Genomic DNA, 24,436 nt, shown 5'->3' with positions numbered 1-24,436 from the left:
CCCACGCCCCTTTTCTCTCTCTCGTTCTCTCGCACCCCTTTTCTCTCTCTATCTCCCCTCTCACGAACCCCTCTTCTCTCCCTAACCATCCCCTCTCCGTCGATCTCACGAAGACTTCCCTCTCTCACGCCATAATCCACGTCCATTTTAGGTATGCAAGACCGATTATCTTCTTTTTTTTCTCTTTTGAATATTCATATTTCTGTCTTTTTTTATATATAGAATTAGATTGGGGATTTGAGGGGGTATTGATTAGATTGATTGGGTGTTTGAAGGTTCTTTATTGCCCTTTTATGAATGCAAAGCTTTCGTCTCAGCTTGGTCTATCTCAGTGGTGCTCACATTTGCTTATGCTTGTCTCTTGAAATCAAATCTCCTATGACAATGTACAGATCCATATAAACATTTTTTGTGTTGATGGAAACATATAACAAATATTGATATCCACAGTTATATTTCTGATTAAATGATCTTATAACTGTTGTGGTGTATGATTTAGGCATTTACATCTGAACTGAAATTATCCTCTATTCCATTAATTGTTTTCCCTTAATAACAAAATCAAAAAATCTCCTTTATGTTTTAGACTATAAGAACCCATCTAAGTGGGTCCAAGTTAGGCCCATGTCACATTCATTAACTATCATATCACATTCAGTAACAGTTATATTAAGGTGTTGACCTTGTTAGCATGTGAGTCATGTTAGTAATCATGTATACTGGGTTCCTTTTCTATTTTGTGCAGCCAACTACTTGAGCATTACCTTTCATGTTTGTGGGTGCTTTGTGCATAGTTGTTTGCCTAGAAACTGCCCCTCCATGGCCCTAATTTTCTTGCTCATTCTTTGGACTGTGCATGTTTTTGTTGGGTTGGAGGTAAAGGAGACTGTCTTGGCATTGTGTGGTATCAATGGAAGTGGATTGAATAACAAAAAAAAATGATCATTCTCTCTGTAAAACCTCAAGATGCAAAGGAGGTGGTTTTGGAGTTGAAGCCACTGCTTTCAAGGAAGAAACTTCTTGTGTCCATTGCTGTAGGAACAAAATTAAAAGATTTGCAGGAATGGGCTGGCCATGGTCGAATAATCAGGGTAATGCCAAATACTCCAACTATTTGTGAGGCAGCAACAATTATGAGCTTGGGATAAATGGCAACAAAAGAAGTTGAAAAACTTGTAGAGTGTATTTTTGGAGCAATTGGCAAGATATGGAGAGCGGATGAAAAATTCTTTAACATAGTCACAAGCTTGAGTGGCAGTGGACCATCATACATATTTCTATAGCAATGGAGGCTATGGCTGATGGAGGAGTTGCTGCTAGTCTTCCACGAGATCTTCCATTGAAGATAGCTTCCCAAACAATTCTGGGAGTAGCTGCTATGGCTATCAATTTAGGAAAGCACCCAAGACAACTCAAAGATGATGTTGCATCACCTGTAAGAACTACCATTGCTGGTGTTCGTGAGTTGGATCTCATCAACAGAGTAAAAGGATACTGATCCATCAGTTTTAGTTAATGGCCATTTTGACAATCCACATGGTTCTCCTGGTGCTAGGGATTGTGCTTCATGTGTTGGTGGGTTTAATGATATTAACTACTAGCTTGTTCCATTTTCTATGTGCTTTTTTCTTTTTCTTTGAGTCTGATCTTGATTGTTATTGTAGCATCAATGCTTGAAATAACACTAACTTCACTTTTTGGTATTTCTATTTCTTTCAAGAAGTTTGGTGTATGGTACATTCGTCATATGGCTTACAACTGCACAGCAGTGTTGAAGCTCTGTTTGAAGAGTCATTAGTGAATAAGGCTTTGAAGCCCATTCATGAAAAAGGTATGAATTTGTGTTGGTGCAAGTTGTGAATCTGAAGTAATGATGAGATTTCTTACAATGTGATGTAGTTTACCGTCCTATCCATTTAATTTAAGATGATTTGGATGTCACAGGTACAAGGTAATTGAGGAAGTTAGGGATGGTACCTTTGGAACTGTATGGCAAGCTATATACAAGCTAACTGGTGAGGTGGTAAGTGCCTTCAAACTTCTCAAATGTAATGCAGTATCCCTACTCATATTAAAGAATTCTTTTAGTTGCTTACTTGATTGCTAGTTTAACTGGTTGTGGCTTTTTCTTGGCAGGTTGTGGGTTTGTTGTATATGAAGTTCGATCAATAATGGTAACTCCCTCTTCTTTTTGTTGCATTGTAAAAAGAAATACATTTTCTTGGTTTGCTGGTTGTAGGTGGTTTAGCTGAAAATCATATCTACTTTGCAAACCATGTCGAGATTTCTGGACGTTGTTATATTAAACGTAAGGCGTGTTTGGATGCAAGGCATGCTCAGTTGAATTGAACTAAAGGGAACAAAGAAAAATGGAAAAAATAAAATAAAATCTTGAATCAGGTATCATTATTCTAATTTGAATGAGGTTGGAATTGCATATCATGTATCTTAATTCAGACTCAAAATAATCTGAATTTGCAATTTTGGTCTTCTTCTTTTTTTCTTTTTTTCTTTTTTCATTTCAATTCCTCTCTGTTAAGCTTTAATTCCTGTGATTCAAATTCAATTATCATTCTGCATACTATTCAAATTCAAATTCAATTATCAATCAGAGTAAACTTGGATGTGTGGGATTAATATGATAATTTAATATGATAAACTAGGCTATTTTTTTCTTTCAGAGATAAGATGATGTAAGGAAAAGCAAGAACTGTTGATTGTTTAAGGGAAAGATTGCTTGTAGAGAGAGTGACTTCAAAGGCTACAAAAGAAGATGCATAAATCATGGGTAAAAAGGTCTTTTTCCTTTCTTCTTCTTCATTTCCTTTTGCTACTGTCTTTTTTTTTTCTTTTTTTTTTTTTTTTTTTATGGAAAGGCTACTGTCATTTCTGTTATATTCTTCTTCATTTCCGTAGTTTTGGTTTCAAACATGTAGTTTTGAAACTTTGCAACAATCACATTTTTCATATTCTTCTTCACATTTTTTAACAAAAGCCATGAAGATTTCATTACTCTTGAAAATTTACAACCTTTTAGGAGGGTCCCAACAAAAAGGATTATTCAATGCAAACTCAATTTATGGTCGAGCATTGTTTGTTGTGTAAAGTTTTTCATCTTCCCCATTCAAAACATGTTCTTATTTATGAAATATCTGGCTATTTCATCATCCTATTGACTCTGTTCTATGTTAAACTTCAATCTTATCAATGTCATAGGTTCTTGAGTTTGAATGCAAAGCAATCATTGGTTAACCATTACTAATTATTATTTTTTATGTAAAATGTTTCGAGTTCCTTCAGTTGTTGATGCACATTCCATGAATGGCTAATGCAGGACCATGATGGGAAAAGACCTACATTTCTCGGTTCATCATGCTAATATGTCAGGTAGCACAGCTTGAAAATTTATTTTAAATGACAGTACTTCCCAAAGAACTCATAGAAGGGTCAAGATGTTTGAACTTTGTGGATCTATACTTTCAAGCCATATTGAATGAGAATGGTAATTACCTATCTGCACTGAAAATTAATTTTCCGTTAGTGATTATTCTTAATTGTTACAAGCTCTTGTTCTATCAAGGCCCAATCAGATCCAAGAAAAAGTTCCTAACCATACAATCTTTGTCCTTTTTCCTAGGCTTGTTACTGTATTTTTTCCTTAACTGTTTACTCGTAGGCCATTGATCGAAGGATTAGGAACTTCCAATTTGGGGACATTCTTTGTCCAAATTGAGACCCATCAGAGCTATATATAGAATATCACCAGCCGGGCCGAATTGTAATAGGCTCATGACTTGTTTTAGTATAAATAGTAGAACATTGTTTTTAAGTTTTAACTAGAGATCTAATTTGCGGTCTTTCTTTTGTAATAGAAGTTACTTGGCATGTGTGAGGCAAATGGATGTGACATAGTGAATGGTCACTAATGCAAGTTCATTTATGAATGGTATGAGATGTTTGGATGATATTTTCAAATTATAGAATGATGATGTCTACCTCTTTTCCGACCAATCTTCTATACTTCAATATGACTTCTGTAATGTTTGATCATAATATTTCATGAAACTTGGATCAATTCACATTCAATGAATTGCAATTCATTTGGATTGAGCATCCAAAAGCACTCAAGTTTTGTTATTCCACTTAGGATTGGGAAATCCACTATAGTGAAACACCAAAATGGACCAAAATTTCTGGTTTTTTATTTTTATTTTTAATTTAAAAAAGGAGATTTTGTTAAGGAAAAAAGAACACTAATGTTTTGTACTTCATAATTTCATACATGTATATGCATGTATGAATTCACAGTGGAAAGAAATTTGTTTTTTTTTTCTCCTGACATTGCTTGTGTGTTCTACAACCATTGAGCATGATGAGCTATTTGTTTAACTATTCCTGAACTGCATCTCTTTAGATTTGCTTGTGGGCACCCCATTTTTGATGGTGTAACAGAGAGTAATAGATGATATGCAGGCACTTACAAATTACATAAATTGCATGCAAGCCATACAAGTCAAATTAAACTATTCAAATAATGGTTCTCAGTTTAGATATATCATGAACCAAAATTTACACTATCTATTGTCTGACTATCAAAATAGTGAACATTTATTGGATGATTAAAAATGTTTTCATGTCCAACGGTCCTATTGCCATAAACAAGTGTCCATGGCTTAGAAGCTATGATTGTTTTATCAAGATTTACTACCTATTTCATGGCCTTTGTGTATGTCTGCATTTGTTTCAAGTTGTTGTAAGTGCTATCGTCTCATGCTCCTTTGGTTGTCAAATTTCATGGTGCCAAAACCTTTAAATGTGTCTTGTATAGTTTTTTGTTGTATGGATGTTCAAGACACTGCATCAATGCTTCAAGTCAACTATGGTGATCTACTTTAAGAAATGCAAGGTCATGTACTTAATCCTCATCTGTAAGCTTCAATGTTCAGAACTACGTCAATCAGAAGAGCGCTTGTTCCAGTCTAAAGATGATGTTCAAAAATGAAGTACAATCAAAGAAGACAAATCCAAGCTGTAGAAGATCTCAAGATCAAGCTACATCAAGTAGAGATCTCAAGCTTCATAAGGTTCAAAGGTCAACCTTCATCTGATTGAATGAAGTTTCAATGTTCATACTTCATGTCTCAGGTATGATAGACCTTAGATTGACCTTAGGGTAGGTCATTTTGAATACATAATTCATATTGAATAACTTTATAAGTATTTGGTCTATTCTAAGACTAGTCTTGGACCTTGTTTGACTAGTCCTGGCACTGGTTCGACCAGTCCTAGAAAATTCAGGACCAGTCCTAAGTTTGTTGCAATTGTTCAGAATTTTCTATTCATCTACGACCAGTCCTAAACTCTATTCGACCGGTCGTGTGAACAGTGTCGACTAGTCATTCGACCAGTCCTAATTCTTCGACTCAAAGTACAGCAACAAATCCTTGAGTCCTATGACCAGTCGTCGGTTTTCTACGACCAGTCGTAGAGGTCCTACGACCAATCGTAGACACCCTACAACCGGTCGTGTAACCGTCTGTTTCAATCCTGTGTAAAAATTCAAAAATCCGTTTCATCTACGACTAGTCGTGGAGTACTCAGGACCAATCGTAGGTATGATTTTTGCATCTATAAATAGACAACAAATTTCAGAGATTGATAACTCAATTCAAGTAAAATCAAGGCATCACTCTGAGATAAGTTTTTGTTTATTTTTAAGCTACATTCTGCTTATTTAATATTCTCTTTTGTTAGCATATTTAATTTGATTTTGTTTCTATATTCTAATCTAAATTGAAAAGAGGAATTGTTGTATTCCTTCTTCTTGGAATCAAAGTCAAATATAGCTAGCCCAACTTATTTAATTTAAAATCAATTAGAACTTAGAACCATAACATTGAACTTCACATTCGAACTTCTACTCCGATTGGTTCTTCCATGATACAAGAAAAGGAGAAATCTAGGTATTTTACATTTACTGTAAATTCAATTATTTTGGTTTTGTTTGAGGTTAAGCCAGAAAAATCTCATTGTGTTGGTTATCTAAGGAGAGCCAGAAAACTCAGAAAGTGGGGTTTTTGAATTGTGTAAGGCCATATAAAAGACACAATTGTGAAGTTTTAGGTGAACCTATGAAACCTATTTTGATAGTAAATGCTGATATCCCCTGTATGAGGATATTAGGAGTGGAGTAGCTGTGTGGTTGTTGTTTAATAGTTGTACACACAGGCGAACCACTATAATTCTTTGTGTCTTATGGTTTGAATGTTCGTTTAATATTTTCTATCTTTTATCATTCAGAATTGTGGGATGTATGTGTGGATGTGAATGTTGTAATATTTACATTTCAAGCATTATAGGAATATTGTAATAGTTTAGACTTTATTTTCTGCTATTTCCCTTTATTATTGCTCTTCAGTTTGGGATATTGATACTTATTGTTCTAGTAAGGTTGTCCTGACATAAACCCTTAGTTTTTATGGTGCAAGGTTTTCCTTAGAACAACATTTGTATTAGCCTCTCAAGACTTGAATTTGAGGTTGCTTTACATTCCTGTATTGTGATTTGTTTCATTTCTTTTGTTGGCTATCATATTTTTTAGTTTCCGCTGTTAAAAGTTTAATTTGGCATAATCCTATTCACCCCCCTCTAGGACATATAGCTTGACCTTTTCAAGTGGTATCAAACCTAATAGATCATTTTTAATTCTTTATTCTTGGATTCATTTCCTGAGCTATATATAAAATGTCAAATTTTAATAGCCTTTCAGTCACTAGGCCTCCACCATTTAATGGCACCAATTATGCCTATTGGAAAGCCAGGATGAGGATTTTCCTCAAATCCATGGATGAAAGTGTCTGGCTAGCCACAGTGAATGAATGGACCCCTCCTACTACTGAAGTGACTAGTATCGATGGTTCAAAAATAATGAGAATAACAACTTATTTTTCTTGGACCACACTTCAGAAAAGTGAGAGTAGTGCAAATGCAAAAGCACTAAATGCAATCACTTGCGCACTATCACCGGATGAGTTGAAAAGAATTATATCCTGTGATTCTGCAAAGTAAGCCTAGGATATATTAGAAATGACACACGAGGTATATCAATCGTCAAGAAATGAGGTACATCAATCGTCAAGAAATCTAAAGTCCAAATCCTCACAACCAAATTTGAAGGAATTCATATGGAGGAAAATGAAATGTTTATGGACTTCTACACTAGATTAAATGACATTGTGAACTCTATGTGGGATCTTGGTGATAAAATCCCAGAAAGTAAAGTATGTGCAAAGATACTGCGCTCACTTCCTGAACGGTTCAATTCTAAGGTAATCGCGATTCAAGAACTTCGTGATACGGACAATATGAGGGTAGAAGAATTAGTTGGCTCTTTACAGACTTATGAGTTAACTTTTAAAGCTCCAAAAGGAAAATCGATTGCTCTTAAATCTTCTAAAAATAGTTTTCAAGAAAATTTTGATTTAGAAAACTCTGAAGATGATATGGCCCTTTTGGCGAAAAAGTTTTACAAAATTTTCAAAAGTAAAAAGAAGGTTGATTTTCAAAAAGTAAATGATAAGAAAAGATTTAAACCTAAATCTAAATCTTGAAAATCATTAAAAGACAGTCAGTGTTACAACTGCCAAGAATATGGGCATTTGGCAAACAAGTGTCCTAAAAAGGACAAACCCAAAAAGAAGGGTATGTTGGCTACTTGGGATGAATCCTCTGATTCTGAAGCCTCTTCTGAATCAGAAGATTCTGAAACCGAGTCGGGCATTGAAGTTAAAGCTCTTATGACTCTAGCCAAATTCACATTTTTAGATAATGATGATTTAACAAGTGAAGAAAATCTAAATAGTGATTGTGAAAATGAAGATGATATTCAAGATGCTTACAATGCCCTATACAAGGAAAGTTGTAAAATTGTTGTCAAACTTAAACTTCAAAAAGAAAAATTTTTAAAGCTTAAAGAAAATTATGAGTCTCTTATTTTAGAAAAATCCCATATTTCAAATTATTTTGAAAAGACTAAATGCGATTTAGAATTCAAAATCTCGCTGATTGAAAATCTTAAATCTGAAAATAACAAACTTAAACTTGAAAACTCTTCACTTTTGAGTTTAAAGGATACATGGAGGTATGCTCGAGGAGATTTAAAGTTTGAAAAACTCTTATCCGGATCTAGAAAATGTGGTGACAGATCCGGGTTGGGCTACGATAAGAATATACCTTCTAAATAAAAGAATACTCCTCCTAAGTTTGCGAAAGGAGAAACCTCTAACTCAAAAGGGAAAAGTACTATTCAAGGTTTTTTTTTTAAATGCTAAAACTTTTTAAAAACCTAAATGCAATTTTGTCAACTATAAAAATCAGAACTGAAATCCTTTAGCCGAAAAAATAGTTGATTTGCTTAAGGAGCTTTTAAAATCTAACTCAGTAGGTCATTCTTACAACAACAGATAGAAGAAGACCAACTATTCTCCTAAACCCAAAACTGTTATGAAATGGGTTCCTAAGGTTACTTGCTTGGTTGCCCACACTGCTTTCAAAGCTACAAGTCATTCAAAGTGGTACCTAGATAGTGGATGCTCCAGGCATATGACAAGCGACAAGGCTTTATTTACCGATCTTAAAGATACGACTGATGGGTCAGTCACATTTGGTAATGGTAGCAACTGCAAGATTATTGGCCAAGGTACAGTTCAACTATATAATCTTCCCTTATTTAAGAATGTTTTATATGTTGAGGGACTAAAACACAACCTATTAAGCATATCTCAAATATGCGATAACAATTATAGTGTGAAATTTTCAAATCAAGGTTGTGAAATCTTAAACAAAAAGGGTTCTGTAATATTAACTGGTCACAGGACTTCTGAAAACTGCTATATTGTATGCGATGGTAGCTCATCTAATCAATTATGTTACATGGTCCATACCGATGAAACGGAATTATGGCATAAACACCTTGGACATGCACACTACCGTAATCTATACAGATTGAGCAAAAGAGAACTAATAAGAGGTCTACCTAAAATACAGAAAGTAGAAAAAATATGAGGCGAATGCCATATTGGCAAACAAATAAGGAGCCCTCACAAGAAAGTGAACTCCAATGCCACATCAATACCACTCGAAGTTCTTCATATGGATCTTATAGGACCAACCAGGTCGGAGGAGTCGAGGTGGCAAAAAATTCATTATGGTGATCATGGATGATTATACTAGATTCACATGGGTAACCTTCTTGAGGGATAAATCAGAAACCCTTGATGAAGTAAAAAGAGTGCTCAAGCGGATTCAAACTGAAAAAGGTTCTCAAGTCAGTAAAATCTGTAGTGATCATGGATTTGAATTTGAGAATACTAGTTTTGAGAAATTCTGTAGCGATTAGGGAATATCGCATGAATTCTCTACTCCCAAAACACTACAACAAAATGGAATTGTGGAGAGGAAAAATAGAGTGCTTCAAGAAATGAAAAATGTAATGTTGAATAGTATGAAGCTCCCTAGAAATCTTTGGGCTGAAGCCATAAATACTGCGTGTTATATTATTAACCAAGTTTATACATGTAAATCTAATAATAAAACTGCTTATGAACTTTGGTTTGATAAGAAGCCTACTATCAAATACTATCGAGTTTTTGGCAGTAAGTGCTATATTCTGCGTGACCGTGAAAATCTGGGAAAATTTGACACAAAAAGTGATGAAGGAATCTTTTTAGGATATTCTTTAAATAGTCGTGCACATCGCGTACTGAACAAAAGGACTGGTGTGATTCAAGAATCTATAAATGTGGTCATAGACGATCATTTGAATACACCTGCCCCAAGTTCAGAAAATGATGAAGTTCTTTTAATTGACAAACCAGATACTTCATCAAATCAAACTAATACTAAACAGAGGTCTGTTAAAGATCATCCAACTACTCAGATTCTTAGAAACCCTCTCACTAGTGTGCACACTCGTAAACAACTAGAAGACATATGTAATTATGTGTGCTTCACATCCCAGATAGAACAGGCTAACGTAAAAGAAGCTCTTTCTGACTAAAACTGGATAGTTGCGATGCAAGAAGAGCTTAACCAATTTGTGAGAAATGATGTTTGGTATCTAGTTCCTATACCTAAAGATAAACACATTATAGGAACTAAGTGGATTTTCAAAAATAAGTCTGATGAACTTGGTAATATTATTCGAAACAAGGCTAGACTGGTTATACAAGGGTACACTCAAATAGAAGGCATTGATTATGATGAAACCTTTGCCCCAGTAGGTCGTCTTGAGTCAATCAGACTTTTTATATCCATTGCATGCTTTAGGAAGTTTAAAATTTATTAAATGGATGTAAAGAGTGCCTTCTTAAATGGTGATCTACATGAAGAAGTGTATGTGGAACAACTAATGGGTTTTGAAGACCCGAAGAACACTTATCATGTGTATTGCCTTAAAAAGGTTTTCTACGGTTTAAAACAAGCTCCCCAGGCATGGTATGAAAAGTTGACTAAGTTTTTACTAAGTCATAATTTTAAAATGGGTAGTGTCGATAAGACGCTCTTTGTTAAGAAACATAATGATGATATCTTAATGGTTCAAATCTATGTTGATGATATTATTTATGGATCAACATGTACTAACATGATTGTTGAGTTTGCAGATTTAATGAAATCTAAGTTCAAAATGAGCATGGTTGGGAAATTAAACTATTTCCTAGGGTTGCAAGTAAAACAACAACCTGATAGTATTTTTATTTCTCAAACCAAGTATGCCTTGAACTTCATTAAAAGGTTCGGATTTGAGAATGGTAAGAACTTTGATACTCCTATGAGTACATCTTTAAGACTCTCAAAGGACTCTACAGGTAAAGATGTGGATCCTAGACTGTATAGAAGTATGATTGGTAGTCTACTTTATTTAACTGCTAGTAGACCTGATATTACTTTATGTTGGTATTTGTGTTAGATATCAGTCTAACCCTAAAGAGTCACATCTAACTACGGTCAAGCATATTATGAGATATGTTGCAAGTACTGCTAAATCGGGTCTCTGGTATCCATATGATACTAATGTTCAATTGGCTAAGTACTCTGATGCTGGTTGGGCTAGTAATATCGATGATAGGAAATCAACCAGTGGTGGTTGTTTTTATATCAAAAATTGTTTAGTTTCTTAGTTCAGTAAGAAACAAAGTCTATATCACTCTCAACTGCTGAGGTTGAATACATCGCAGCAGGAAATGCATGTACTCAGCTTGTTTGGATGAAACGTATGTTAAGCGATTATGGAATTGCACATGAATCAATAATATTATATTGTGATAATTCCAGTGCGATAAATATTTTAAAAAATCTATTCCAACATTCACATACCAAGCACATTGATATTAGGTATCATTATATTCATGAATTAGTGGAAGAAAAAATAATATCTTTAGAATACATTTCGAATGAGACTCAACTTGCTGACATTTTCACTAAACCGCTCGATAAAAGCGGGTTTAATAAATTAAAATTTGATCTTGGTATGTGCATTTAAAATTGATTATTCATGCATGTATGTATCATAGTGTGTGTATATATATATATATATATAATACTTTATGTGGTTAAATTATAAATTTTTATACAGGTTTTTTCCTGTACACGACCAGCCATGGTTGTACTCGACCGATCATGGTACGACCGGTCGAGGATAGCTCAAGACCGGTCGTGAAGTGTGTTGGGTCTTTTATAATTTGGGAAAAAATCTCATCCTCCTCATTTCCTATTCCCTCTCCAACGAGCCGATGCTTGACTGGTCAAAGCCACCGACCTAGATCTTCAAGGTTAGTGCGTTATTTACAATTTTCTTATAGATTCTAGTCTATATCACTTCATTTTCACTCTTGGAGTAATCTATTTGATATTCCATTGCAATTTTGGGGTTTTATTTTTAAAAATCTGATCTACCAAAACCCCACTCTACATCCTTTGTATCTTCTTATTTCTTCGAGTTTCTTGTTGCAAATGGACTCTAGAGGGAAAAAGAAAACAACACGTGATGCTTTCTCTTCCAGGTCAAATTTAACTTGGTGACATCTTCGATCCCTCGTATGTGCGAGATTTGCGTATGCGCAATGTCATTATCGAACGTCTGGTTGATCTTAATCATATTGCTCAGTTTGGTATCATGCCTCTACTCCAAGCTGTAGGATAGGATAATCTCTTACATTGGGGTGGGCTAGCATTCCAATCTATTGTACAAGCCATGTTTTCATGTCTTTCTGACTTTTCTACTGAAAATTTATCATTTAAGATTGATGCTAGTGAAGGGCCATTTAATGTAGATCGTCATTTGATATCTGGCCTTATGGATATTCCTGTTAATGATGAGGGTATTCGTATTCATACTTTAACTGAAAAATCCTCTGAATCAGAGAAACGTATGCTAACTAGATATCTATGCAGTATGAATGTGCAATGGACGCATAAAGGGAATGCGCTCCCCACAAAGTATTTGTTACCCAGATACAGGGTGCTCCATAGAATTTTTATTTTAAATCTATATCCTCGTTCAGGTAACAAAACCGAACTAACTTCTTTTATGGTTTGGGTCTTGCATTCTGTCATTACTGGTACTAAAGTTTGTCTGCCTTCCTTGATATGTCATTCAATTATTCAGTTTCTTCTCCATCTAGGTCATAGTGATATTTCGTTTGCATATCTTATGACTGTTTTAGCTAATCATATGCTAGTGGCTATGCCTATTAGAGAGGCTCCTATCCATCATCTCATTTTCAACAATTCTAATAAAAACAAGATGAAATTGGGATTGGCTCCTGGCCAGGTGGATGTTGGTGGAAGTGGAGCTGAAGCTGGGAATGAAGAAGATGCTAGTGATCTTCCTCCTGATGATATTAACATGGATGAAATTTTTGATGAGATAGAATCTGACTTTAGAAATGACCTGATTATGAGCCATTTGAGTTTGATGCGCCTTTACGTGCTTTGGAAGAGAAGGTAGAAAATATGAATGTTGCCCACAATTTAAGATTTAAATATATGTGTAAGTATCTCAGGCGTATAAACAAGGGCCTTCATCAATTGATCCTTCTATTCCTGCTCCTTCTTCAGGATCTGATTAAGTGATTATATTGGTCTGCATTAACTTTATTACTTTTTACTTTTGGTGGTGTAGGAACCTTAAGTAACTTTTTTTTTTTTTTTTTTTTTGTTTGAACTAGCTTATGGTGTGTGGACTTTTCAACTTGCTTATATCTTGACTAGTTCATCCATTACTTACTCTCCTGCTAATTATCCTTTTATTTCTTCCTTTATCATATTATGACAAAAAGGGGGGGATTTTATTGGGTATATAGATTGATATTTGTGGAAGTAGTAGCATAAGCATTTCTTTTGGATTTATATATGCTACTCAGGGGGAGTATTATTTGTGCTTGTTAACAATTGGTGTTCTTGTTAACAACTAGTGCATGATTTGTTAACCAGGCTATAATATTTGTGCTTACTAACAACCGGTGCATGATTCGTTAAGTTAACAACTGGTGCATGATTCATTAATCAGGCTGTAACTAGTTCTTTTATATATGAGTTGTGCGTTTCTTCTTTAAAGCGTGTTTTGTCACAAATTTGACAAAGGGGGAGATTGTAAGTGTTATGGTCTCATGCTCCTTTGGTTGTCAAATTTTGTGGTGCCTAAACCTCTATATGTGTCTTGTGTAGTTTGTTGTTGTATGGATGTTCAAGACACTGCATCAATGCTTCAAGTCAACTACGGTGATCTACTTCAAGAAATGCATGGTCATGTACTTTATCCTCTTCTATAAGCTTCAATGTTCAGAACTACATCAATCAGAAGAGCGCTTGTTCAAGACTAAAGATGATGTTCAAAAATGAAGTACATTCTAAGAAGAAAAATCCAAGCTATAGAAGATCTCAAGATCAAGCCACATCAAGTAGAAATCTCAAGCTTCATAAGGTTCAAAGGTCAACCTTCATCTGATTGAATGAAGTTTCAATATTCATGCTTCATGTCTCAGGTATGATAGACCTTAAATTGACATTAGGGTAGGTCATTTTAAATACATAATTCATATTAATCACTTTATAAGTATTTGATTTGTTCTAAGACTAGTCATGGACCTTGTTCGACTAGTCCTAGCATTGGTTCAACTAGTCCTAGAAAATCCACAACCAGTCCTAAGTTTGTTGCAATTGTTCAGAATTTTCTATTCATCTACGACCAGTCCTGGACTCTGTTCAACCGATTGTGTGAACAGTGTCCACTAGCATTCGACCAGTCCTAGTTCTTCAACTCAAACTACAACAACGAATCCTTGAGTCCTACGACCAATCATGGGTTTCCTACGACCAGTCGTAGAGGTCCTACAACCAGTCGTAGACCCCCTACGACCGGTCTGTAACCATCCGTTTCAGTCCCGCTTGAAAATTCAAAAATCTGTTTCATCTACGACCAATCGCGGAGTACTCAGGACCAGTCGTAGGCATGATTTTTGCATCTATAAATAGACGAATAATTTCAGAGATTGATAACTCAATTCAAGTAAAATCAAGGCATCACTCTGAGATAAGTTTGTGTTTATTTTTAAGCTATATTGTGCTTATTTAATATTCTCTTTTGTTAGCTTATTTAATTTGATTTTGTTTCTATATTCCAATCTAAATTGAACGAGGAGTTATTATATTCCTTCTTCTTAGAATTAAAATCAAATATAGCTAGCTCAACTGGTTTAATTTAAAATCAATTAGAACTTCGAACCATATCAAAGTGAGTATTGGACATTGAACTTCACATTTGAACTTCTACTCCGATTGGTTCTTCCAGGCTACAACAAAAGGAGAAATCCAGGTATTTTACATTTATTATAAATTCAATTATTTTGGTTTTGTTTGAAGTTAAGCCAGAAAAACTCATTGTGTTGGTTCTCTGAGGAGAGCCAGAAAACTCAGAAAGTGGGGTTTTTGAATTGTGTAAGCCCATATAAAAGACACAATTGTGAAGGTTTTAGGTGAACCTGTGAAACCTATTTTGATAGTGAATGCTGATATCCCCTGTGTGAGGATATTAGGAGTGAAGTAGCTATGTGGCTGTTGTTTAACAGTTGGTATACACACAGGCAAACCACTATAATTCTTTATGTTTTGTGGTTTGAATGTTTGTTTAATATTTCATATCTTTTGTCATTTAGAATTGTGGGATGTATGTGTGGATGTGAATGTTGTAATATTTACATTTCAAACATTGTGGGAATGTTGTAATAGTTTAGACTTTATTTTCTGGTATTTACCTTTCTTATTCCTCTTCAGTTTGAGATATTGATACTTATGGTTCTAGTAAGGTTGTCCTGCCATAAACCCATGGTTTTCATGGTGCAAGGTTGTCCTTAGAACAAGATTTGTATCAGCCTCTCAAGACTTAAATTTGAGGTTGCTTTACATTCCTGTAATGTGATTTGCTTGATTTCTTTTGTTGGCTATCATATTCTTTAGTTTCTGCTGTTAAAAGTTTAATTTGTGTAACGCCCTGAAATTCGGGGGTCGAGCATAACTCAGCTCCCGAGTTCCAAAACATCACTTATGCAACATATTTAATGATGGATGTATGTTGACTGTATTAGTGCATAAAACATGGAATAGATTAAGCCAATTAGCAAATATAATTCAGGGATAAGTGAAGAAAGCAAGCGAAAGACTTATAGAAATATATGTGTACAAGTGCAAATCCCTGAAGTACATGTACAAACCAGGTCGTTCTGACAAGTGTTAATATCAAAATTACAAGTATCAAAATTACATCATTTAAATTCCAAAAGGAATCCCAGCATCCCTCGCATAAGAACAGGGCTCCCTAGAACCCGTTTGAAAACTGTATAAAAGAGAAAGCAGCCTCATCATCATCCATCTCCCACTCTGCCTCAGAGGTCCCATCCACATTTGCAACATCAGCAGCTAAGACAGAGTCTGGTGGGTGTTTAACACCGCCCCAGAATGTGGGAGTGAGTGATCAACTCAGTGGAACAATAAAGCACAGGTTAACTTGTTATCAGTTCAATCAAGTAGTAATGATAAATCAGAACAATTAAGCAAGTCCTAAGTACTCTTGTTAATACAAGGATGCATGCAGAATGATGCGTGCCCTCACGTGTACACCCTCATCATCTTCATCTTACGTTACGCATGACATCGCCTCAAAGTGCGCCACGTCTACAAAGCACATGCAACTGCGGTACAAGAACATGATTACCAAGTTGTTATTAGTCCTTTTCATATAGCAGGATTGGGAAGCTAAGGTACCTTCCTCATATCACCATCCAAATAGTGATCCATTCTAGGGTCGTCAGTCCTAGACATCTCATACGATCATATAGTTGTAGGTCGTAGCAAAGGGCTCATCACCAATCATTGCACGCCTATCATACCTTCATTACTACACCAAGGCTCGTCACCTCAATGCGGTATCCAGGTATGCTCGAGGTCACTACAAAGGGCTCGTCACCAACCAATGTAGGCTGACAGCACGAATATAGTGTCCATACCACCATAATTGGCTCACGAGTTCGGTTGCTCACTGGTCACTACAGGGAGGCTTGTCACCCCAGCCTAGGCCGACAACTCGACCATGGTATCCCATACCACCATGTCCGGCTCAAGAGTCTTAGTGGATCAAGGTACCATGGTTAATAGGACTTCATTGGTAAGTTCGGTATCCTAGATTCATACAGTAGCGTCCATACATGGTGAAGATACATCAGATAATCGGGTTACTTAACGAACTCGACTAGCACGAGCGTACGTTGAATTGAACGACATAGAGTGCGCAAACACTCCGCGTGGCCAAACCACTGCCGACAACTCTAATATGACTCGGGTTTGTCTAATCACGTCCTTCATGGCGAAAGCAATCTCAACCACGAACCTAAGGCCGATAATCGATTTTCTGGACTAATGCATAGTCCCACACACATTACATTACAACAGATATTCGTATTAAATGTAGAACAATAAAGGAACAACAACTCAAATCATGTAGCATATGAGTACTTGAAGGATAACAACTTAACATTAATGTAAGCATAAGTAAAGCTTGAAATTGAATAACAAGGAATATAACTTGCATGGAGGAAATCATACACACTAGTGGGAGAGTTGAGAATCACTTCTCAACACCCATACAGGTTAATATTTCATACTTTAGATCATTCAGACATTTCTACAAACACTTAGAATGCATAATACAACATACATGACGTATGTTAAAATGCACACATTTGGACAATTCCTTTTACCAAGGAGTTGCCGCACATACAATTAGCATACATACATGACAAATAATCATGGCAAACACAAATGCATATTTTATACGTATACGGTACTTTATACATACACATAGAATACACAAATTTCAATATAATACATGCATATCAGGAACGCAGAATAAACATGACATTTGGCATGTGAAATCTCATCCATAGCAAGAATAAACCATTCACTGGCATTGAAAGCCTTGAAAACCATAACCTATACACTTAAAGTCTGCACCTTAAGCCAGAAAAGAACACCGAACTGATTTCAGACGAGTTGTCTTTGTCAACGGCGATAGAATACCCTAAAGCAAGAAAAGAAATGAGATACAACAACACCAAGACTATTCTAAGCTTTAACACAGATTAGGGTTAGGTTAACTTACCCAAAGATGAACTCAGAATCGCCAGAATAACGATTCTAAAGTGAAGGTTCAAGGATGAAGAAGAATAAGAAAGAATCTAGGATGATTCACCAACTTCTCTCTCACTTTCTCTCTCTTTTCCTTTCTCTTTCTAAGCTAGGGTTAGGAAATTCGTATGGAACAGAGAGCTAGGGTTTTAAGGACTATAAATAGGCCTAAGATTGATGAAAATAACCCCAGGGCCAAAGTATACTTAGGGTATAACCAAAACCAGCCTCTCGCGATCCAACAAAGCACTTCCGGTAGGCCTATTACCATGAAAGGTCGGACTTAAGCTCACTGACCATGGATCTAGGTCAGGCTGAGTTTTCGTACCGACCGGATCTTCAAATCAACCGTGGTGGACCACACTCAATTCAACGGTTACAGGATCTCGATCAGGTCCACAAGCACAAGGGCATGCTTGGGCCACCTTCCCTGATCAGAGGGTGAAATTGGGTCAGAATCCAATGGTCAGGTTGCTTAAAATCGTCGCGCAAGCGACACGACTCAGATTTCATAAAAGCTTAATAAATTTCCAACCGTTCTCACACTCTTCACTCCGAACTCAATCAAATCAACCCAGGACATCTTCTGGACTTGATTTTTGAGGTGATAGTCAAGTCCAACATGGTGATCGCAACAGCCTAAGATCATCACTATCGGACTTTCGACGCGCGGTCCAGGTCCGATCCAGAACTTCCAAAAATTCCCAAGAACAACTAGATTTAGCGATGGATCCCAGATTTCAGAGTAACGTAGCGCTAACTAATCTACAAGTTTTGAGTCATGCAGATACAATTTAAAGTGATTGATCCAAATTTCACAAGCAATCGAGTATAGCGCTAATTACCCCAAAAACAACTACTAAGGAAAGATTAGCACAAAATATCCGGGTCATTACAATTTGGCATAGTCCTATTCACCCCGCCCCCCTCTAGGACATATAGCTTGGCATTTTCAATTGTCCATGGTTTATTGGCGAATGTTGCCATCTGATCATCCTGCTCTATGTCAGAATGTGACCGTTTGGATGATTTGGTTTTTGAATTTTCTTTTATCAGTGGTATTTTTTTAGCCTTTCTTTAATATCTTATTTGAACTTCAAGCTTACAGTCCAATTACATGATTTGGAGTAGGTTATTGACTATTTTAACAAGGCACTGGAGGGCTCAAGTATAGATCTGTCATAAGCCAGTATCTCTGTGTAGATTAATCTTGGGAAACAAACAATTACATGACGGCCACTGCTAAGGTAATTTTTTCTTATTCCCTAGTTTTAAGCTATTTTTAGCTTTTACACTACAATACCAACATTTCATGGGTTCTTTCATGTTTGTTCGGGTGGGATATGACCTTTTTTATAGGAGTTGTCCATGCCAGTTTTTTAGAATTGGGTGCAGCAAGTGGGTCCCATTAATCATAAAATTAGTGAAGATCTTGAAGTTGTCAATCTATACTCTTGGGAATTGAGCAGTAGGTGGGCTCATCAATCTTAACATTGCTTAATTCCAAGACCCAAATCTGTTAATCTCAGCTTTTGGGAATAGGGGGCAGAAGGTGAGCCCATCAATGTTGGAATTGGTCACTACTTGAAGGCTCCAAAGTTGCCCTCAATCTTGGAATTTGACCAATCTTTGAAGAGCCTAAGTCAGTTCATATTCCTAGATTGGCTAAACAGTGAAATAATCCAAATGCATGTAATCATGCAGCAAGGTGATGCATTCAGGTTCATTCATTGCAAGGAAGATAATTCATGTGTTTAGCCTAAGTAGGAAGAGGCTAACTAATTGGGTATTTTCTACTAGGAATAGAAAATAGTACAAAGTACAAACAATGTTAATGTTGGTGAGGAGGCATTTTGGAGAATAGATTGCATAAATACTGAAATAGGTAAAATATAATAAAATTTCATGATATGCTGATTAACATGGTATGTAGAACAGACTTCTTTGTACTTTGTATGCAATGATTTTTTTTTTCTTTTTTTCTTTTTATAATGTCCACTTCCTAGATTCAATCTCTACTTGAAAATTTTCCTTGTCTGGTGCTACTTCCTGTCAGTTTTTGTAGGCAAAATCTCTCTCTCTCTCTCTCTCTCTCTCTCTCTCTCTCTTTCTTATTTGCATTATACAAATGATTTGCCTCTCTTTCTCAAGACCATAAAAAATAGATGGCAGATGTTTCAATCCAAATTTCAGGCTGGAGATATTTATTTAGTTGTCTAATGTAACCGCTCAGTTCCTATCCTCTGTTTGAACAGTTATGTCAGAGGACTTGGTTTTGCTTTTCCAATCGATGCTCATGCTTAAAATTAGTATTGGACTTACTTTCAATGTGATTTTGCTTTCAACTGATAAAAGATCAAGACTTCCATTTATAGTTTGTGGAATTAGTATTGGACTTGCTTTCAACGTGGACTTGCTACTAATATTTATGGATTCTACAGTTTGTATATGAATATTCATATTGGCCTTTGTGGAAAATTTTGTATGCAGGTCTTTATGCTTATAATCATTCCATTGAATGGCCCATTCATAAATTTGTGCCTATATCTTCTATTTTAATTGCCTAATGTAGCATGTATAACTATTGACATGACCATGATAAGGCTGATAATTGATTTTTGGTAATTATAATGATGGTAATCAATAGATAAATGGTACATATTACTGGGCTATGGGCCCTACTTGTCATTGTTAAATACTTGTACATACTGTTAAGAGATGCACATTACGTATATAGGGAGTTATTTGATGCTCTGGTAGCGTATGACTCTTTTACTAAAAGTATGTCTCTAATCATTCCATCAAAATTATGTTCCGCTCATGCATTTACTAAAAGTAAATGAGGCCAATCTTTTCAAATGAATTCCTTTTATCTCATGACAATAGACGTGGATCCACCAGCACCAAGCATCTTTTAAAAGGTAGGCTTCGGATAACTAAGGCAACAAAAAATGATTCATGCTTTCTTAAAGTATGGATGTTTGGGAAGTCCCAAACATAGGTGTTTCTTCTTATGCAGTTTGTGAATTCATTTCATTGATAATGATTTGTGGTTCATTGACACTGCTCCTAAGAAAAAACAGTTGGAAAGGATGGGCTTCTCTCCACTCGACGACAACATGAATGGTTTTAGTGGGACCCATTTTCAGAAACTATCTGCATTTCAAGTCCTCTTGGATGTGTGTAGCAGAAATGAGCTCTAAGGGAGGCAGTCTCATATGTGGATCTCAATAACCTAGAAGATCTGCTTAACTGCACAAATTATTTCTGACCATACAATCAAACTATATTCTAGCAATACAATACTAGTATAGCAGTACGAATGCATCTAAGAGTTATACAACAACATCTATTCGTATGCACACCTAAGAATATAGAAAATCATAATCAACATAAATTCTACTACTATACTACAACCATATCAATGCATATACATCCTATGTGTCTGAGAAGCATTTTTTTTCTCCTTTGCTTATTTAGCTAATTAAAGGTGAAAATGTAAGGTTTCTCCTGTTTGGTGGATAAATGGTTTTGCCCATTTGTAGGCTCGCATTAGGGGTAGACATTCAGCTATATCTCTCAATTCAGTTCAGGCTTTCACTATTTCCCAATGTTCCACTAGCTAATTCATAGTTTTCTTTTTCTTTTCCCAAAGTAGTTAAACAAATAGCCCTTCATGAGTTCATAAGCGCAAATAAGGGTTGAGAATTTGGCACTCTTGACTTTTCTTTTCTTTCTTGTTGTCTCATGAAACTATAAGGAGCATAATGTCATGTTTATTTGCTTTTTTGATGACTTGATTCATTAGTTCTTTAATGAATAGTCAGAAGTGTTGTATTTGCAATACCTTTAGCTAACTTCTTATGGAAGGATAATTTTTGTTCTGGTTGTCATATTTCTAAATTTCTCTGATCACCATTCTGATAAGCACTACTAACATCACCACTTAGAAGTTTTGAATATTCAAAGTCACTAAGGTAATTTCACAAATATGTGCATCATTAATTATCTCATGTCTAATAGATGAATATTGTGGGCTTGGCAAAGTTCATAAACAGAATCCTCATAATGTAGTTCCAGGTTATTTTTCCCTTTTTCTTTAATGATGAATACCACGAAAGTGGTGTGCTGCAACCAAAGATTACCATAAACAAATAGGCATTCTATGGGATGCTTTGCAAGTGCTTGCACCACTCCCATGAATCTAGCTATCGGACTGTGGTATCCACTTGAAAACAGAGCAATGGTCCAAATTCCATGGTGAAGCTCATAATAGCTAGATGGTCAGGGTTGTCCCATCACTGCGGGGTTTTCCCAACAGTCCATCCATGCAGTGGCCCACAAGATCCACATCCCCGGTCACCATACATGCATAGAACTAATATGTCAAGCCGTTGCAGGGCTCGTGTTAGCTTCCCTTGCATCACACAAACATGGAGTTGAGTTGCCATTAGTGTTTTTCTTCCATTACAAGCATTAATTATAGAGTTGTAAGATATTTATTCAGAAAAGGACAGAAATTTGCTCTATTAAGTAAGTAACTGATTGCATTTTCAAGACTATCCTTTTCAACTCTATAGGTCATTTTGAGAAATTTCATTTTCATTATTGGACAGCGGAAATTTCCTTGCTAATGTGTTTAGAAAATATGATTGCTTCTTAGTCTATTGCTTCTTAGCTAAATTGCAAATCCAAAGCTTAAGTGAAGTATGTGGATCAAAGGAAACTTGTGCAATGATCAAAACGAGTGAAGTTTGTGGATTTGCATCCAGTAGAACCATGGTAATTTTAATTATACTAAAAAATATATCTTTGACCATTTGGACATCTGATTTTTACACACCTCACTCCCTCTTGAGTGGGGATGGAGATAAAGGTGCACCAACTTGGTGCATGCACTGTGAACTGAAGTCATGCTTAGTTTGTATCAGGGAATGATTAAGTGATTTTCATTTAAATTTTTTTAGATTGACAACTTGCTCTCTGTATTTGCACTGCATCTGTTATATTTGAGAGTACAAGCACTTTCAAAAAATATGCCAGAGGATATTAAGGTGCGCTTCTTTTAGATTTTTCTTTATCATGTTAGCGTTTACAAAACATGCTTGGTTGTTCATCAATTTGTGTTGGTTATTTCAGTTTCAATGCAATAGAAAATGTATGTTATGTTAATACTGAATTTTTATATCCTCTCTACTGGCAGCAAGAAATCTTGAAGGAAAAAAGAACAGCTAGATGGAAAGGTATTGCCTCCTGCAAAATAGAGAGAAATGTAAAGGAGATTGGTGCAAAGGGAAGAGGATCTTTGTAGCATGTGTCAGATTTGGGATATTCATCAGTTAGGGACCAGACTCACTAAAAAAAGGATGATGACATTTTCTTTGTATTCTCAGCATTATTGTAATTGTAATTGTAATTGATTGAATGAAGGATTGTAATTGATTCATTATTGAATGAATGATTGTAATTGAATGAATGAAAGAATGAATGATTGTGCAGGTGGTAATTGAATGAATGATTGTAATTGAATGAATGAATGATAATAATTTCTTTTAAATGTAGATAATAGCTATGGATATTGACCGTAGCTGGTAATCTGACAACCGTAGCTGTTATTAATTTCGGTATATTGCTACGGATCCAACACTACTTTTAGTTACAAATACTATCCGTAGCTGTATGTACTTTTCACTTCATAAATGATTGCTACAGATTATAGCTGTAGCTATTGTAAGCTATAGCTACGGATTAAATCTGTAGCCATAGGTTTTAGACCTATGGCTATGGCACCTATGGCTACGGTCGTGCTACGGACTAAAACCGCAGCCATAAGCCTTTAGTTACGGCTTTTATCCATAGCCTTTGCCCAGTTTTTTGGTAGTGCACCCTTCAGTGCGGCCCGAGTCTCCCTCTGCAGAAGATAGTAAGGGAAGTGCTAGCTCATCTGGAGTTAGCTCGGAGGGCATTGGTCGGCTGTTATGTTCTTTGGTCCATACTTGAACTGCTTGACCTAACTATTAGCGAATTCCTCCACCTATACTAGTTGAAGTCTAGCCCTCTCCATGATGGTTGGTACTACTTCTCTTCTTGGAGGGGGACCAGGAGAGGCATGGCCACGGATGTCCCAACCTCCAACGAATGGAAGGACAATGTTTCTGGGCTTCGGGGAGTTAGGAAGTTTTGGGGATGACCATGCGTCCTAGTTGGGTGCCCACTTGTTTCTCTGTTCTAGGTCGATTTTGTCCGGACTTAGTCCTTTTTCTTTGTGTTTAGCTTGGTCAGCTTCAACATTCTAACTCATTTGTGCGCCACTTTTTTGCAGTCAATCCCAAGTTTCCTCCTATGCTAGGGGTCAAATCTCTTGCTCAAGTCAAAGGAGCAAGGTCAGTGGACTCTAACGAGAGATCTTGGAGAAGACTCCTCTATCCCGAACTTTAGCTTAAGTCAGGCCTTGATTCTGAGCTTATAGGTATAAATTCTGGATGACCTAAGGACTTAGAAAACTCATAGATTTATAGCTGACTTACTCCCCTTTCTTATTGATGCAGCCATGCCTGAAGCTCGTCCGGCGCCAAAGCCTATATCAAAGCGTAAGGCGCCTCTTCCAGAGGAGACAGTGCCGAAGAAGAAGAAGAAGAAAAAGATGAAAATGACCTCCAAAAGAAAAGGGAGAGTCGGTGCCTCGGCTCCCACTATTGTG

At 36.1% G+C, this 24,436-nt stretch overlaps 1 long non-coding RNA gene and 1 pseudogene across 1 annotated transcript; both read left to right on the top strand.

The window, feature by feature from the left end:
* Nucleotides 1-242: 242 nt before the first annotated feature.
* Nucleotides 243-1,498, top strand: LOC131238860 (pyrroline-5-carboxylate reductase-like; annotated as a pseudogene).
* A 62-nt stretch (nt 1,499-1,560) lies between these two features.
* Nucleotides 1,561-23,213, top strand: LOC131241522 (uncharacterized). The gene is made up of 6 exons (XR_009169090.1): nt 1,561-1,831; nt 1,945-2,023; nt 2,137-2,400; nt 2,682-2,796; nt 18,868-18,983; nt 22,940-23,213. It is a non-coding gene; the product is annotated as an uncharacterized LOC131241522 (long non-coding RNA).
* The last annotated feature ends 1,223 nt before the right edge of the window (nt 23,214-24,436 follow it).

The sequence above is a fragment of the Magnolia sinica genome, chromosome 3, assembly GCF_029962835.1.
Source record: "Magnolia sinica isolate HGM2019 chromosome 3, MsV1, whole genome shotgun sequence".
NCBI lineage: Eukaryota > Viridiplantae > Streptophyta > Magnoliopsida > Magnoliales > Magnoliaceae > Magnolia > Magnolia sinica.
Note: the sequence above shows the minus strand (reverse complement) of the source record. Positions and strands in the feature narration are given on the sequence as shown.